Source organism: Myotis brandtii, unplaced genomic scaffold (assembly GCF_000412655.1).
Source record: "Myotis brandtii unplaced genomic scaffold, ASM41265v1 scaffold356, whole genome shotgun sequence".
Taxonomy (NCBI): Eukaryota; Metazoa; Chordata; class Mammalia; order Chiroptera; family Vespertilionidae; genus Myotis; species Myotis brandtii.
The window spans coordinates 195,939-201,843 of NW_005363687.1; the positions used below are offsets into that span (position 1 = coordinate 195,939).

The 5,905-nt window shown below is 47.1% G+C and overlaps 1 pseudogene; it reads right to left on the minus strand.

Annotated features, from left to right (window-relative positions):
• Nucleotides 1-3,930: 3,930 nt before the first annotated feature.
• LOC106727059 overlaps nt 3,931-5,905 on the minus strand; it is a 4,126-nt pseudogene continuing 2,151 nt past the window's right edge.

A 5,905-nucleotide genomic window follows, 5' to 3' on the forward strand; every position in this document is an offset into this window, starting at 1 on the left:
CAGTCCATTAGATGGTACCCAAAGTCCCCATCCTCTGGCATGGGCATGGCTGAGAGTGAGAACAGCAGAGCCTTAGGGCTCCACAGAAAGATGATCCTGCAGGTATGAGGCCCTGCAATTTCAGGGTGCAGAGCCCAGCTGGATCCGGGCCTTGAACTCTGCAAGCTTTGATAGCTATTTCCCCTCTGCTTGCGGAAGGAAATCACACCTGCTGGGTCTATACACCCTCAGGAGACCGTTGACTTACATGTACTTTAAATTCAAGGTTCCCATCTTGAGAGCAAGGTGGACTCGCCATTCTAACTTTCTCGGTCTGGCTTTCTATGGACTTGAGAAACAGGTGATCCGTGTTAAGGCCACAATGACTATGGACAAAATGGCAGGTAACAAAGATTGAAAAGAGTTCTGAGAACCTGTGCATTTGCTCCTGAAATGGGCTGCACGGATCTGAATCTGTGTGACCATTGACTCCTCCAGCTTTAGCAGGGAGAAGCCTTGACAGAGCAATTTAGATAGAGATTGAGGCCCAGGGAGCTCACATGCCACTCAGTGCATTAGGCAGGGAGATGCTTGCCAACCTTGCATTTCCCACCAACCTACTGCCTCTCCTCCAGCCTCAACATGGCACAGACACCCAGGCCTGGTTCTCCCTTGGGCACAACCCTGGAGTCAGAGCCCAGGCTCCACAGAGGTCTCAGCACCAGCCTCCTGTCCAGGAATGCGCTGAGCCATGACCTTCGGGTCCTCACTCTTTGCAAGAGGCAGCAGAGAAAAACTGCAGCTCAGCTAGGCCTGCCAGTTACTTGGTCCAAAAGAAAGCCTGGGGAGGGACATGGCAAACAGCGGGGCTTAAGAGGTCAGCCAGTCCTCCCCATTCCTGACGTCCAAGGGGAATGTGCTGCTTAAGGCCCAAAGGCCTGTCCTTGGAGCCCCTGGTTTCATTAGGTCCCCTGTGCAAGAAATGTCGTCATCCTATATCCCTGGGTGAAGGGAACTGCCTGCCCTTAGCCTGCGAGGAAGTGAGAGAGGCTGTCTGGAGAGTCTCCTTGAATCCATATGTCCCTCTTGTTCCAGGTCCTGGGAAGCCTGGATGAACTGTAGTTACTATCTTTAGACCCTCATGAGAATCCTGTATTTAGAATTAGGCCACCTTCACCGGAGCTAACTCTCATGGGTTCCACTACTTGCTGATAAGAATTGGAAAATGAATTTCAGGGAGGTGGTTGCCTCAACTCTAGATCAAGGCAGAATGGTGGCAGGCAGATTCATTTAGAGAGAGGAGCTCTGAAAAGAGGATCAGGTGCAAGGTCAGGGGAAGAACAGGCAGAGGAGAAGGCTGGAAGGGGAATGGAAGAATTTGAGCTTGTCCTGTAGATTTTTACTGTTTCCCTGACTAGGGGGAAACCATTACATACTGGGAACAAATCCATGTGAAGTACATGACAGTCTTCTACAATTTTATATCTAATGATACTGTCCTTTATGTACAGTATAAACATGAACACATTCCCCTCAAGGTAGAGCACGACCCCACCGCCCCTTACAGAAAATAGAAATAATTATATAATGGTTACCAGTCTGTTTTCTCCTCGTTTTCTTGGCTGTGAGAAAATTTAGGCCTGAACTTTCATGCTTGGTTACAGTAATCCTTCTTTGCTGAGTCATCATATGTGTATCTTCTTTTCTTCTTGAAAGTTTCTGGTCTTTCCTTTTTCTATTTGCGTTGACAAATGGTTTGGTACGTGCCTCTAAACTTGAAGTAGTCTGCCACTCTCTGGTAAACAGAATGGACTTTAATTGAAAATAGAGAATTGTTCTGCTCAACATCATGGAATTACTCTTGGCATTGCCCCCAGGTGCAGTGCTTGAAGGAGAGTCTCCTGGGATTGAAAACACAGAAATGTGACAGTCTCGGTGTGCTAGAGGCCAGGTCCTGCCCTGTCACCCCTACCTTGCCAGCCTTCAGCATTTCCCAGGCCACCTCTCACCCCTGCCCTACAGTCCTGCAGAAGGAGGGCACCTGAGAGAGGCCTCTCTCTACATTCACTTGTCATGTCCAATTCATGCATCCATGTGGGATTTTTTTGGTTTGTACCCATTCAACAAATACTCATCGGGCACTTCCTAAGTTCATGGTGCTCTCTCTGGTAGTTCAGATACATAGAAAAACAGAATAGAAAACCAATATTAATAAAAATAGTTTTTAATTGAAGTTTTATTTTTTTAATACATTTTATTGATTTTTTACAGATAGGAAGGGAGAAGGATAGAGAGCTAGAAACATTAATGAGGGAGAAACATCAACTAGCTGCCTCCTGCACACCTCCCACTGGGGATGTGCCGAAACCATGGTATATGCCCTTGACCAGAATTGAACCAAGGACCTTTCAGTCCATTGGTCAATGCTCTATCCACTGAGCCAAACCAGTCAGGGCAATAAAAAGTGGCATTTGGCACATTCATGAACTATTTTTCAACCTTATTTGGTGAATGGCCTCAAGGTGGAGCTGCAATTCACTCTCTCCCCAGTTTGCTGCATGGGATCTGCAGCATCTCAGCGACACCAACCCTGAGATTGCTACAAACATACATGCTCACGAGCAGGCCTGTGGGCCAACAGCGTCAGGATCCTGCTCAGAGAGGGTTTGGTCGGCCGACTGGTTGACGCTGCATCATTTGACCCACAGGGTGTGAAGCTCACCATTGGGGAGTTTTTCCTCTTGTGTCTACTAATAGTGGACCCATTGACCTATAATGGGATGAGGATGTCCCAGGAGGAAGGGAACACTGACCACGGACAGACTGAGACTGATAGTGCCCTGTGAAGAGGGAGGTCAGGAGTCTGCCCCCCACAGTGATGCTGGCAGGGGTCATATCAAATCAGGGTCCTAAAAGTATGCTGGAAGGAAAGGCTGTCCTTTGTCCTCAAGATTGCCCTGGTGACTCTAAGGAGGCCACAGCCACTTGGGGATTCCTGGGACTAATCATGGTGCCGTGTTGGTGTGGAAGCAAAAGGGGTTCCATGGACTGTAACCTCACAGGGGGATCTGATGACAGATTTCTAACTGGGCAGGTCACTGTGAGTACTCACACTGCAGGCATCTAGTGATTTTAGTAAAAGGGTTAACCCACCTTTGAACTGCCTCTTTGCAGACCCCTCAAGAGAAACCACCCTCTAGAGAGCAAGGAATCTTGTCACCTACCCTGCAATCCATTTCCTGCCTGGCTTTCCTCCACCTTCAGTTTTCTCCCTTAGGTCCCTCCTCAATTCCAGCTGCACAAAGGAAGCTACAAACTGGCATTCTGAGAAGCATGTTCTCGGGCTGTTGTCTGGCTTCCAGGTGTATCCTCTGCTCAGTTCGGATAAACTTTTATAAACATTCTCTACTGGTTTGGACTTCTAACATGGACATTGGATATTGCGAGGTGTTATAGTAGGTGAAGGGTTTTCTGGTACAGCACATGAGCAACTAAAGACATATCCATGTCACAGATAGGACTGGGCTAGTCATGGGAGGAATGGAGGGTATCAAGTGGTGGCAGCACTTGGACAAAATAATTGCATCTCTTGGATGCTGAGATCCGCTGCTGACTGACACCGATGTGGCCCTCCATGGGTCCCTGTGGCTGGCCACAGTGTCCTCCCTGAGAAAGGACAGGGCTAGACTGGGCCCTTTCCATGGTTTGACTGTGACCCAGTGCTATGCTCTTAGGCAAGACAGAGGGTGTCCTCTGCGAAGAAGTGGACCAGAAATTCTCATGTCAACCTCTTTTCACTCCCTAATCCCATAATCAACTCCATCCCTTCATTTTCTTCCCATCCCCACCAAAGTATGAGTCAACACTGGGCATGAGAAAAACATCACTGAATTTTCTTTTAGGGCAGCAGAGAGCTCAGCAGAGCAAAGGAGGGGTTGAGGAACTGCCTTTTCAGGCTCGGAATTCACAGAGGGCCACGAAGGAGGAAGAGCAGGAAATGTCATTCCAGAGCCCATCCTCCTGAAGACACACACAGTCCCCCCTGAGCCAAAGTCATTAGGCTCATCCTTCTTCCAGTTGCTATAGGTCAGCCTTCCTTCTGTCACATACACAAACTGGCCTTTGGTCACTTCATCTGTGATGCCCAGGAAGGCATGGTCATTGGCCAAGTCCATGATGGCTCTGTTCTCCTCGGCGTTCTTGGGAGTGGCCACGGTGGCCTGGAGCTCAGCACACAGAGCCTTCACTTTGGAAAAAGGCATCTTTTCACTGTTGGGCACATAGAGCTTCTTTCCAGATCTCTTGCCCAAGGAGAAGGTTTGCACTGAAATCACAAAGGACGGGTGGGGTTGACTTGGCCTGGAGCCCAGGCCAGTAGGTGACCACGCCCTTGTCGGGGAGTCAGGACTCTGAAAAGGAGCCCATGGGCAAGCCCCTCAGGTGAGGTCCTAGTGAGGAGGAGCTCCTCAGCCTAGGGAAGGCCCTGGCAGAGCCCCGCCTCTCCTGGGGGAGCCTGTCCTGGAGACAGTCCCCGGCACAAACTGCCCCAGTGCAGGTGGACAGGGAGACAGGTGTGGGCCCTGTTGCCAGTCTTGAACACCAGGATAGAAAGGGGCAGGGACAGCCAGACAGGGAGAGTGTGGGCCCTGTTGCCAGTCTTGAACACCAGGATAGAAAGGGGCAGGGACAGCCATCTGAGAACAGCAGTGCTGAGGAAGGAGCAAGGATTTGGAGGCAGCAGACCTCCATGCAAGCTTTTCTTTGCTACTTTCCACCTGGGTGATGCTGAATGAATTATCTACAAACCCCGGACCTATTTTCTCTCACTTGTAAATTAAACTAGTGGCCCGGTGCACGAAATTCATGCACATTTAAAGGGAATTAATTGCCCTAACCGCTTTGGCTCAGTGGATAGAGCATCGGCCTGCGGACTCAAGGGTCCCAGGTAAGATTCCGGTCAAGGGCATGTACCTTGGTTGTGGGCACATCCCCAGTGGGGAGTGTGCAGGAGGCAGCTGATCAATGTTTCTCTCTCATCAATGTTTCTAACTCTCTATCCTTCTCCCTTCCTCTCTGTGAAAAATCAATAAAATATATTTTTTTAAAAAGGGAATTAATTAGCGTAGATATTTTAATATTGCTATTTGCCCTTTCTCTATAATAGAAGTGTGAGAGATGAAAGGAAATTAGTAAAATGTATATCAAAATAATATATAAATTTACTAATAAATAAACAGTAACAAAAGGTTATAATAACAACAGAGGCATGATATAAAAATGACAAAAACATGATATAAAAACAACAGTGATGCAAACAATGACTGATAAAGTGATTAAACTTATTCTAATATCTCCCCGTACACCACATTAAGAGTGAAAACACTTTCAGAGTGCTTGACTAATTTCCCTTGTGATGAAGTACTTAGAACTTTAACTGTAACATCACATGCTCTTCAAACTCGAGAGAAAGCAACATATAACTGACCATGTGCAAAAACGGGTTCAGGTAGGAATATGCCTACTTTGTCTAGAGTTTGTCCTTGTGATTTATTAATAGTCATCACAAATGCTGGCATCACGGGAAACCGTCGTCGAATCAATTTAAATGGGAGGCCAGTGTCAGATGGGGACAAATTAATTCTTGGAATCAGAACAACCTCTCCCTCTGCAGATCCTGTTAATACTTCAGCTTCGATAATTTTAGGTCATAATCTTTTGATAATAAATCTGGTACCATTACAAAGACCCCATTTACTGTTGAGATTTTTCAATAGCCTGATGATTGCACCCACTTTCAATATTAATTTATTACACAGCATTCCCGAAGGAGTAATACTATTAAGAAATTCGATGGGAAAATTTTTCTTTTCAGCATCATCTGTGGAATCAATGGAATTATCACTCAAATATGTGTGAAAATCTCCAT